Source organism: Parasteatoda tepidariorum, chromosome 10 (genome assembly GCF_982258835.1).
Source record: "Parasteatoda tepidariorum strain Cologne lab strain chromosome 10, Ptep-v5.0, whole genome shotgun sequence".
NCBI lineage: Eukaryota > Metazoa > Arthropoda > Arachnida > Araneae > Theridiidae > Parasteatoda > Parasteatoda tepidariorum.
This window is the reverse complement of record NC_141764.1, coordinates 44,150,996-44,164,371: the sequence shown is the minus strand read 5'-3', so window position 1 is coordinate 44,164,371 and position 13,376 is coordinate 44,150,996.

Here is a 13,376-nt window from a genome sequence, read left to right as displayed (position 1 = left end):
TTTATATATCAATAAATTGGAACAAAGAAAAATGGACCTACCTCAAATCTCAGCGTTTCACTATCTGAAGATATTTTCATCGACTATGTTTATTCCGTGCCAATTAATGAATGTTCGTGATTCATAGATTTCTCGTAATAGTTTCATAGATTCGTAATTCCTAAATCACCACAATTTCCTAATTCCATACTAGATAACGTCCGTTGGTCACCAAATTGTAATATTTATTTTATCAAGCCTTTAGGTTGCGCCATTCAATCGTGATAGCATGTCCGTATTTCCGTAATAATTTTCCAAATTTTCCTTTTTTTTATATATTTATTTAAACATAACAATAGGAACACTAAACATAAACACAAATAAACATAAAATTTTCCTGATTATGCATTATATATTCAAATCGGATTTTTCCGATTCCACGAGATGTTTATCTCGCCAGTTCAAGTTTCATTCTGATTGAATTCTCCCTCGGTTAGGGAAGACGCCTAGTAGAAATCCCTTTTGTGGGGATTTAACCTTATTCGTGGCTTGAGTTGCCACATCCGCATCCGACTTGCACCGACCACAGTGCTGACGTGAAATATCCTCAGTGGTAGACGGATAACGGGTTAGAGTCCCTTTGCCTCCAGGCTAACCGTGGGAGGTTCTCGAGGTCTTCCTCTTCATGTGACGCAAATGCGGGTTAGTTCCATCAAAAAAGTCCTCCACGAAGGCAAATTTCTCCCAATATTTGTAACTGGTGACAGCAACAATTGAACGAATCAATTGTTGAATAATTTTTGAGTTGAAACTTTCAAATAAGCCGTTTTACGTTTTCTTTTATTAAAAACTACTCGAACGGTTTTGTTCAAATTTTGACATTTAAAATTACGTAGTCTAAAATTATGATGTAAAAATTTATGTATTTTATTAATCAGAATTGCTTGATCGTTATTCAACAAAATAATAAAAAGTTATTACAAATTATTTTTACCTGGTATTATCTTTGGATATAAAAATTTTATAATTATGTCCAAAAAGTTTTGATTCGCTTTAAAAATTCTCGAAATGTGATGAAGAAAATTCAAAAAAAAGTGAATTAACAATATTAAGGGAAGAAAACTTCTCCCTGTTCTAGTGGGAAACAATAATAAATACCTTTTCTCCTTTAATTTTTCTTTTTAGTGCATAAATGATTTGCACTTACATTAGTATCTATAACCAGCAATAATTACCATTCTACCTGTAGTACCTAGTACCAAAATTTACTAAGCATCAATGGCGATTTTTTACAGTTCCCCTACACCAGTGGTCGGCAAAGTGCGGCTCCAGAGCCGCATGTGGCTCTTTGGCTCCTTAAGTGCGTCTCTGGCACAAATATCCACGGAAGGCGCAATAATATTTTAATTTTAAAAAAACTTGCTAAGAAAACAGCAGAGCAACTTTAGCATTTGTCAAAAATCCTCTTAATGCTACGATAACCGAGTTGAAATTTTCTCTTTTTGAAATTGACATTGGTAGCTTTAAATACAATTGCTGGATTTAAAAAACAAGAAGATATGGCGCTCTAAATTCGAACGTCTTTGTGTTGAATTGGAAATATTGGAGAAGAAAAAATTTGATCTTAGTTCACAACACAAGTGGTCTGCTTTGAATGACCTAGAGAAGGAAGACATGATCATTTTCAACGCTTGGAATAGTATTCCTGACTCTTACGATCAGCTGAAAAAACTCGCGTTTCCTGTTCTTTCCCTTTTCGGCTCTACATATATATGAGAACAATCTTTTTCAAGCATGAACATTATCAAGAGTAAACTGAGAAGTCGTCTTATTGATGAGGATCATGCCTAAAATTAAAAACAACAACATATAAACCTGACTTACTCAAACTTTCCAAGGAAATGCAAGCACATTGTTCGCATTAATAAATATTTATTAAGTATGAAATTTAGTTTTATTTAGTGTACTACTTATTTAGTGTAATAAAAGGTTACTAAACAAGCAGATTTGGCTCCCAATTTTTTTTAAAATTGTTGTAATGTTCAGATTTGGCTCTTTGGCTAATAAGTTTGCCGACCACTGCCCTACACGAATAAGTACCTTTTCTTCAGTGATTTTACATTTAAATACCTAAATTTTTTTTAATTCCAATTACCGTTGATTTTTAATTACTTAGTTTTATAGAAACACGTTTTAGTTAATGTAAAAATGAAATAAACACGTGGTTTCAGATAATTAAGGAAATATAATTTGATGACGTAACCCTCACATGCCCACTACGTTAATCGTTGAGATTACCTGATATCACGAACAAAAAAAGAAATTAAATATTAAAGAACGTACTATCAATTCTTTTTTTATTTTAATTTTTATAATCAAATAGAACTTTGAGCTAGCAAATATTACTAATATTTTATAATAAATATTTGAAGAAAAAAAGCAGGATTGTCTTAAGTTTAATTTAAAACGTAATGTGAAAATATAGTTTCATTTACAACCATGCAAAAAATAAATTAAAGTTCCTACCAAACGAGTAAATAGAAATTTATAAACAAATTTTAGGACCCACTGTCTAAATTTTAGAACGTTAGAACAGACGATTCTGAAGTTCATAAGAGACACTTACACACAGATCCATAAACTTTTCATTCGATTACTAGTTAAATATACCGTAAGAGGTGAAAAAAAAGTAAATAATTAAAAAAAAAATAGTATCAATCACAAAAATATAGCACTAAACTGAAAAATATATACGGACCAAAGCTAAGCTAAATTTCAAACTAAAACAATTCCAATTTTTATTTATTTATTATCCGTTATCTACCTTCCCTGTGACTTTGTGTCATAAAACTAAGCAAAACATGTTTTTAAATGTTCAGTCAATCGAAATAAAGATTTAACTATATTTAGTTTCATGTTGCATAATGCGATTGTTTGAGATCAACTCCTGATAGTAAAAAATTGACAAAATTAAAATTTTTCGCTGTTACTTATCCCTCTCGGTGAGCCATAACCTATTTTCACAGTACTTATAATGTGCAAATATCAGTAAGTTTAGTACAAATTAAAAAACGTCAATTAACATAATACCAGTTATAATTATTACTAAAAATAATAATCTTAGGCGTCATAATAATAAAGTTATTTTTGATTATTTTACCAGATTATTAAATACCTTTTCTCCATTAATTTAGCTTTTCAGCACAAAACTTACTTTTATTTTTAAATTGTTCTCATGTACAAATAATTAACATTGCTCCACTAAATTAGCTTTTCAATACAAAACTTTCTTTTATTTCAGTTTCCACCTATTACTAAAATAAATTATAATAATTCTTTAAAATAATTAGTAAACCTTACATTTGCCTTTTTGGGGGAACAGTTGGTCCTGATTTCATTTTAATGGCTGACAATGCAACACCACTCATAGCAGTTCTAGTAGACTATTTTCTAGAAAATGAAGATATTCGCCTGCTGAATTGGCCAGCCAGATCTCCAGACCCTATAGAGCATTGCCTTGGACCCTCCCCCCTCCAAAAACCATTCAGTGTTTAAAAACAACGTTACTGAACAACGGGGACAAACTGCCACTGAAATTCACGAATCACCTTATTTCCAGTAGAAAAATAATTAATTTTCAGTTCTAAGGGACGAATAAATACACTTCCTTCGTTAATTAAGCTTTTTAATAAAAATTTTTGTTTCAATGTGCACCGATTACCAAAATTAATTCATTGTAATTCTCGAAATAATTAGTAGCAACACTTACATTTTTGTGATCATTTCTGGTGATCGAATTAATATCGGTAGGGAAGAGTGGGGTCAATTGTAACATTTTTTACTTAACTATTTTTAACTAACAAAAAATCCAATATATTATTAGTATTAATTGACAGACGAGTAAAGTAGACTGTCCTCTACTAGAAAAAAAAAATACCTTATTTTAAATGTTATATTAGTTATTAACAATTTTTGACAGTCGTGCACTAGTTACAATTGTCCCCGCGTACGGGATCAATTGTAACAGTTCATAAATTCAACTAAAACATAGTTAATTGTACATATTATCATAGTTGTGATATATTTTTTTATTGATCAAAATAGTAGTGTTATTTTAGGAGTGAAAATAATAATGAGCAGAGACCTAAAGGGTTAAACGGTTAACTAACAAAACTAATCTTTTTTTTAAAAAATGTTAATTAAGGTGTCCACTTACATATTCGGTTAATAATTTTTATTTGTTAAAATAAAATTACTTTGTTACAATATAATACCAAAATACTAAAATACAACTAATACCAAAAGAATTACTTACGTATCGTGAAAATATCTTTTGTGATGAAACTCTTTTAAAAGTACGTAAAAATGGTTGCCAGCAGGGGGGTACATGTAGATTTATTAAATACCCCTTGCGCGCCACCTAGGAACCAAATCTAGAACCCGACACTCGAAATTTTTGCTCTGTTACAATCGTACCCTGTTACAATTGACCCCACTGGCGTCGGAACCATAGGGGTCCGGACCCCCCAATAATTGGGAAGTCAGGGTTCATTATTTTGAGAAAATATTTCCGTTTTGTTTACATAACTTTTAATTTCTCTCTTATTTTTACAAAGCGCAACTTATTATATTATATAATTAAAAGAAAATTAGTAAAATATAAAATACACACAGAAAAATGCACTGTCTGAAAAAATAGAACAGGTGTTTAGAGAACTACAAGAAATGTCACAGCCACCCTTTCCTTCAATAAGCAATAAAACACTCTTCCCACCATTCCTTTTCTTCTCACTGTTAACTGATAAAGACAATTCTCCCTCAACATAACACACATAGTCATTTGATACCCAAAAATAGCCGCCTTAGTTTAGGATACAGGAAAATGGTTAGCATTTTTAACTTTTCTTTATCGTATTTATGGCCCTGGGCTCTTTTGTCCTCTTTTTTAAAATGTCAAATATCAACAGACCCCTACCTATTCATAAATTGTCTCAAACAGGCAATTATCTAGAATTTCTAGGGGGGATTTCAGTAGGGGGAGATTCTTGTAGACATTTTTTTTTTTTTTTTTTTTTTTTGGTGGTTTTGTTAAGAAAATTTCTCTGAAATAGAATCATTCTAAATCTTCTCTTACGTATAAACGCTCACAGTGTTATTCCATCATTATTTAAACTAGACATTTCCAGTCAGTTCGAAATTTTGATAAATATAAGTAGTAATTCTGTTTACTTTTATATTTTGTTTCATTAATTTATTAGTTAAATTTAACTTAAATTATTAGTTGTTATTTTTTTAAATAAAGTTTATTTAAAGTTTTTGTAATAATGTTTATCGTTGGATAATAAGAAGTCATTAAATAAATTCTGGGGAGGTAAGCAAATGTTTGTATTAAATCACTTACTAATACATTTATCATTATATGTTTGCAAGAATTGTTTTATAGTTTGTATATTAAATTTATTTATACAGTACATCATTTCATGGTTTTACTGTTCATTGCGCATGAATTTATTTTGAACGCACGGAGCTACTTTTTATTTATATTTGTAAAATCAATGTAACTTTTTAATTTTTAAAATTATAAATCGAAACTTAGAATTTTAATGACCTTTCTATAACTTTGCTTTCATTCAGAAATTTAATGTCACGTTTATGTTTATACGGACATTTATAAAATTAATAAAAAATTTTAATTAAAAAAAATTATATAAACATTGATTATTTATGTTCAAATATAAGTAATTATCACTAACTTGCATTTTAATTAATTAAAACAATGAAGAATTACTTTAAATGCAAAAGTTTCCTAAAAAAATTCATATAATTTTATTACGGTAAAAAAAACTGATAAAAATATTTTTTTTAAGAATGGGACAAATTGTTAAACTCAATTTATTGTATGAGTGTTTAATGATTACTTCATGTAATTTTATTTATTTTGTTTTTATCAAAATAATATGGGATTTTTAAAGTAATTATTTTGTGCTAATCAACGTTTTCATAATTTGGTATTTTCAACAAATATTTTTTCTGAATTAAAAGTATTAATTTTTAAAATTTTAATACTGAAATTATAAATACTGCCGATAGAGGAAGAAAAATAAGAGTTCTATGTGTTGTCTTTTTTATTTTTTCGTGTACATTTATATGAAGTTTTTATGGTTACCAAAATAAATCATGCGATCCAAGAAAACCAAAAATATCTCATCTTGTCTGTTTCTTTGCTTGAAAATAATAAGAAGATAAATACATTAAATAAAATGGGCATAAAAATTATTCCCATCACAATTATTATAATTTATCATTTCTTCAAAATATGAATACTATAGTTCTGTCAATCAACTGAATAAAATTTTATTTTCCTTTTTAAAGACAACAATTTCGATTTTTAAAACGTTTTGAACCGGAACAAGATGAGAAAATAGCTAAACTTAAAACTGCTTTAAAATTCTTGAATTTCTCAAATTTTTTTTTCTTCTTTTTTGCAATTTAGAGTTTTATAAATATATTTATTTTAATCATGATAATCTCTACTGAAACCAATAAAGATAGTTTCTCCAGTATTATTATTAATGTTGTATCTTTCATCTCAGAAATCCAGATCAATTCAAATTCATAGTAAAAAATTTTTTTTTTCGTTTAGCAAAACGTATTATGACTTTTTCCTTACATTTTTAAAAAAAAAATTCGACTACAATTTAAAATGTTAAAATATGCCCCAAAAAATTTATCTCATTCATGATTATTTTATCACGTAGGATTACATGACATATATATATATATATATATATATATATATATATATATATATACGTTTTTCTTCATAAATAAATGTATTTCGTTAAAACTGAAAGAAATTATGTCCACGATGAGTTTTGTTTGCGATGAATTGTGCCCAAAATAAATTATCATTACGATGCATTTATAATGACTTATGCATTTATAAATTTCATGCATTCAATGAAGACTTATGCATTTATAAATTTCATGTCATTCTCATCAAAAACTTTAACAGACAAAATGTTCTTTTCAAAATAAAACTATATTTTTAAGACACTGTGCATATTGGATTTAAGTAACTTTACTTTTACCTCAATGTATTATTTAAAGAAATTATGCTTATTTTTCAATTGAGACTTTTGAAACAGGGACGTACGTGATACATAAAAATGATATGTGATACATGATTACTTCATATATTTTTAATACTTTATATGTTTTAATTTTTACATATTTTTAATTATTTAACATATAGTATTGTAATAAATAATGTATCAATCAACAGTCTCTCAGGGGCTAAATCTTTTAATTAGTTAAAAATAAATTTAAACAAAAAAATTTACAGTATTATCAATTTGTAAAGTTTTAGTCGTTTCTATGATACAATTCATTTTTTAATCATAGAATAAATTTGCAGTATTTCATACATTATATAGTAATCAAACACAGAATACAAAAATATGAAAGGTTCAAAAGTTAAAAATAAAATTGATGAAATTTTGTTTTTGAATAATGCTTTTTTATAAAAAATGTATTAGAAAAAGAAGAAATAATCATTTAATAAAAAATGGAAAGTAAAAATAGAAATTATCAATGCTACTATAATTGAAATAAATAGTATTTTTATTAAAAAAATATTTAGCTATTTTAGACTAACAAGCCTAGCTCTCAAGGTAGTTTTTGAGGACAAATATATTTCCTCGCCTGAAGTAAATTACAAACTTATGAATCACCACAACTCAATTTTTAATTGATATTAATGTAATAATTGTATTTACTGCTTATTCTACTGGTTCCCATTTTGATTCACATCTTCACATTGCACAGTTGCATCTGCATCATCCGGAAAAACTCCCCAGTTTAAATTTTTTATTCATTTACAAGCCGAATACCAGTTCAGCGCATGGGGTAGAAAATAGGAAAGTAAATAATCAATAAATCGATGTTAATCAACATGCACAAGCATGTACCAAAGCAATTAATAAAGTTGAAATAATTGAAAAAAATTATTTATTATTATTTGTCACGCAGACACGTAACCATAGAATAGGAGATATAGAAAATCCTAATAAATCGACAATATAAAGCTTCCTCGGATGAAAAAGTTATTCGCCTTTTTAGGAGATTAATACAGTTTCGTTAATCATATTTTTTTTAGTTTATTACATGTTTCATTTACAAACATAAGTAGAATGGGAGGTATATATATAAAACAAGCTGTTTTATATCAGTTAATTTAGTATATAAAAACCAGATTACCTTGTATTGAAGGGTTCTCATGTAAATTCGTGTAGTAAGTAGTAAGTATGGATCAGAAGGTGAATTAACTTATCAATAAACACGAATTCACGTAACAAACAAACTTAACAAGTTTTATTATTAAATATAACAGATCTGTATAAAATGGCAAGAAAAAGAACGATAATCGTTTTTCTTTATAAAAAGCAAGCGCGTGGCTAGATAATGATTGCACGCGACAACTGGTAAACTGTTTCAGCGCAGTGAAAGTATTTAACGATAGGTGGCGGTCGCCACACCATCTCCCCTTCTGGAAAAAAATAATTAAAGTTCAAATTCCTCAGTTAGCCTTTTTGGGAAGTGTACTACTCGTCCAAAACGAGTCTTTTTTATAGCAGCAGGAATTCGATCATTTTCTGTTGGTCGTAAAACAGGAGCATTTTGTACCAATTTGGAAGGAATATCTGGGGGTTCAACTAAATCAGAACTATCTGAGAGTAAATGAGCTGGTTTTACTCTATCAATTGACACTACACAGTTTTTACCTTTGATTCTGATAGTGAAAGTTTTGTCGTTACGACTGTAAACTTCATAGGGTCCAGTGTAGGGTGTATGAAGAGTTGGTTTTACTGCATCAACTCGTAAGAAAACATGTGTGCAAGCAGCCAGATCTTTGAAAACAAAAACATGTCTTTTGTCGTGAGAAGAGGTCGGAACTGGCTTAAGATCGTGTAGGTGACGATTCAATTTTTGCAAAAACATATTATCGACCTTCTCTATTTCCGAAGAGGTAAAAAATTGTCCCGGAAGACGCAGATTCTCTCCATAAACCAACTCAGCTGGAGAACATCCCAAATCCTCTCTATACACAGAGCGCAATCCAAGTAACACAGCAGGTAAAGCAAAAGTCCAGTGGATTGAGGTATGACACATAATGGACTGCTTAAGAACCCTATGCCACCTTTCTATCATTCCGTTCGCTTGAGGATGATATGACGTTGTATACGAAAGACGTATACCAAAGTTTTTTGCTAAAGTACGAAATAGTTCACTTCTGAACTGAGATCCTCTATCAGTTGTTATACCTTCAGGAATCCCATATCTAGCAAACCAATGAGTGTAAAGAGCCTGCGCAACTGTCTCGGCTTGTATATTTGTCAACGGTATTGCCTCAGTCCATCTCGTGTACCTATCGATACATGTGAGACAATATGAAAATCCTTGTGAAGAAGGCATAGGTCCAACTAAATCAATGTTTATATGGCTAAATCTTTTGCTTGGAACAATAAATTCTTGCAGCGGCGAGTGAACATGGCGAGAAATCTTTGCTTTTTGACATGCTATGCATGATTTGGCTAGTTTTGCTATTTCTCTTTTCATGTTTGGCCAAATAAAACGATCAGTAATTAGTTTCACAGTAGTTTTAACACCAGGATGAGCAAGGTTATGCATGGCGTCAAATACTTGGGTACGAAATTTTTCAGGAATAAATGGGCGAATGAATTTAGTTGACGTATCACAGAATATGAAATTTTCACTGTTGGGTATTGGAAGTTGTTGAAGTTTAAGGCAAGAATTTGTATCAGATAAAATTTGTTGCAATTCGGGATCATTTTTTTGAGAATGAGCGATTTCATCGAAGTTCAATGATTGAGGGAACTTAATGCTATTGATTCTTGAAAAGGCATCTGCAACAGGATTTTGAGATCCGTCAATATATCGAATGTCACTTGTAAATTGAGCAATGAAATTTAGATGGTTAATTTGTCGAGGTGAGAGTTTGTCATATTTTTGATTCAAGACATGAGTTAAAGCTTTATGATCAGTGAAAACAATGAAGTTTACTCCTTCTAATATGTATCGGAAATATTTAATAGCTGCAAAAATGGCTAAAAGTTCTCGGTCATATGTGCTGTACTTTTGCTCTGTCGTGCTAAGTTTACGAGAGAAAAAACCAAGAGGCTCCCAACTATTGTCACTGGTTACTTGCTGAATCGATGCTCCAATGGCCTTATCAGAAGCATCACACATTAGTGCAAGTGTTGCTTTAGAATCAGGATGGGCAAGAAAAGTTACATTTTTTAGCTCTTCTTTGCACTGAGTAAAAGCATTGTCTGACTCTTCTGACCATACTAAAGGAGTCTTGTCATTTTTCTTTGTGACACCCAACATACCATTTAAAACAAATTGTTTTTCAGCAGCTCGAGGAAGAAATCGTCTGTAAAAGTTAATAATGCCAAGGAATCTACGAAGTTCATTAACAGTTGAAGGTTTGGGAAAATTCTCAATTATTTGAATTTTTTCAGGAAGTGGAGTTATACCCTTTTGGTCAATGAAGTGACCCAAAAATTTAACTTTGTCAGTAGCAAACACGCATTTGGATAAATTTACCTTTAAATTATGTGCCTTCAACCTACGGAGTACTTCATCTAGATGTAACAAATGCTCTTCAATAGAGGAAGAAGCGATGAGTATGTCATCAATGTATACAAAACAGAAGTTTAAACCCTGAAGGATGTGATCAAGGAGTCTCTGCATGGTCTGGGCGGCATTTCTTAACCCAAAGGTCATGTAGTTAAATTCAAATAAACCGAAGGGAGTTATGATAGCTGTTTTCTTTATATCATCTTTATGCATTGGCACTTGGTGGAATGCTTTTTTTAAATCCAAAGTGGAAAAGACAGTTTTTCCATACAAATTCGAGGAAAAGTCATGTAAGTGACGTATGGGATAATTATCCGGTACTGTCTTTGCATTTAATGCCCGAAAATCCCCACAAGGTCTCCAAGATCCATCTGATTTTTTAACTAAATGTAGAGGACTACTCCAACAACTATTAGAAGGGCTGCAAATCCCTTTCTGGACCAAAACAGAAAATTCAGCTTTAGCTGCTTCTAGCTTGTCAGCAGATAATCGTCTAGCCTTAGCTGCCACAGGAGGTCCTTTAGTCTCAATAACATGAGTGGTATCGTGAGTTTGAGTTTGGTTTGGCGTATATTCAATATCATCAAATACGGTATTGTATTTTTTGATGAGGCTATCAAGTTCAAAAGAAGATTTTAAAGTAGTTATACTAGGTAAACTGTCTGTACTTATTTTACCTCTAGTGGAAACTGATGTTAATCTGTCAATCAAACATTTTCGCTTTAAATCGACAAGTATATCGTAATTTGACAAAAAATCTGCGCCCAAAATAGGTCTGGAAACATCAGCCACCGTGAAAGTCCATTTAAAAAGACGACGTAAACCTATGCCAACAGTTAAAGAGCGTTTTCCATAAACAGGAATTTTGGATCCATTAGCAGCTACTAAATTTAAAATTGACTCTTGCTTTTTGCGTTCTGCAACAGATGGTGGTAGGACGGATATATCTGCACCTGTATCTACAAGAAATTTAAGACCTAATGTCTTCTCACAGATGATTAAGCGGCATTTATTTTCTTTGCCATAAACGCCTGCCACCAACGACGTCTGGCATCCTAGTTTTCCGACTTAAAACTACAAGGAGGAATGCATTTGTTTGCCCTGTCTCTAAACCGAAAATGATACCAACACATCCGTGTTTTGCTATTAGAGCGATCACGACGTTTGTATTCATCTCTGTTTTGGCTACGACTACGAAATCTCAATGCTTTATCTATTTTTTTACTCAGTTCATTAATTTGAGTTTGCATGGTAATTATAGTGTCAGGTAAACCAACAATTTCGTTTTCAGACTGCAGTGTCGATTTTACCGTAGCAGAGTGAATTTCATTTGTATTTGACACATCGGCAATTTTATCAGCCATCATTGCTAGTTTATTTAATTCGTCAGACGAAGTACTAAGTATAGCTTGCATCTGTGTTGGCAGTCTTTGCAGCCATAACGATCTCAAAAATTTGTCATCCACACTATCGCCAGCTAAATCATGCATTTGGCGAAGCAATGCAGATGGGCGTTTATCGCCTAAATCGATATCTTGAAGGAGTTTTTTAAGTCGTCTCTCTTCCGAATCACTAAATACTTCAATTAGTCTATTTTTTAATGTTTTATACATATCATTAACTGGAGGTGAAGTAATTATATCACTTACTTGCGCCAAGACTTCAGTTTCGATTGATGCAACGACAATATGGTACTTTGTACTGTCTTGTGTTATTCCACTCGTAATGAATTGCGATTCGACTTGCGAAAACCAGATGATAGGATTATCTTTCCAAAATTGTGGACATTTTACGGCAACTCGAGCCAACTCAGTAGTGCCAGTTTCACTTTCATTCGTGTTCGGCATAATTCACAGTTCGTGTCACCAATATAAATTCTCTGTCCGGGTCACCAGTGTAAATTCGTGTAGTAAGTAGTAAGTATGGATCAGAAGGTGAATTAACTTATCAATAAACACGAATTCACGTAACAAACAAACTTAACAAGTTTTATTATTAAATATAACAGATCTGTATAAAATGGCAAGAAAAAGAACGATAATCGTTTTTCTTTATAAAAAGCAAGCGCGTGGCTAGATAATGATTGCACGCGACAACTGGTAAACTGTTTCAGCGCAGTGAAAGTATTTAACGATAGGTGGCGGTCGCCACACTCATACGCTTTCATCGAATATTTTTAAAATTTACATCCTTGCTTAATTTTATAATAAATAAGCGTTTACCAACTATACATAGAATCCCCTCCCCCGAAAATTTCAAAGTAGGCCGTAAAGTTAGAAGTTTCACCATATAGTGACACTTCAAGCGCTAATTAACATTTAAACATGTTGAGTAATATTTTGTATCAAATAAAACGAAGTATATACCAAATTTAAAGTTAAAACGTGTTGATAAATGGAGGTTAACAGGACACTAATCATTTGTCCATTTTTGAATTCATGATTTTGAATAGTAATAGATACTGAATAGTAGTAGAACAATAATACAAACAAACATGGAACTCATTTTATTTAATTTAAAATTAGGGATGGAATAAATATATATATTAAATAAATACAGAAGCAAACAATACACTGGGCAAAAATCCATTTTGATCGATTTCTTTTCTGGAATTTTCCAATTTTTAAAAAAATTACTGAACTTCACAAAACCTAGAATTTTGGATTGAACAACTTTATAACCCCAGAACCGTTTGTGCTAGGATTCTGAAATTTTGAAAGAGGGTGCAAAAGACA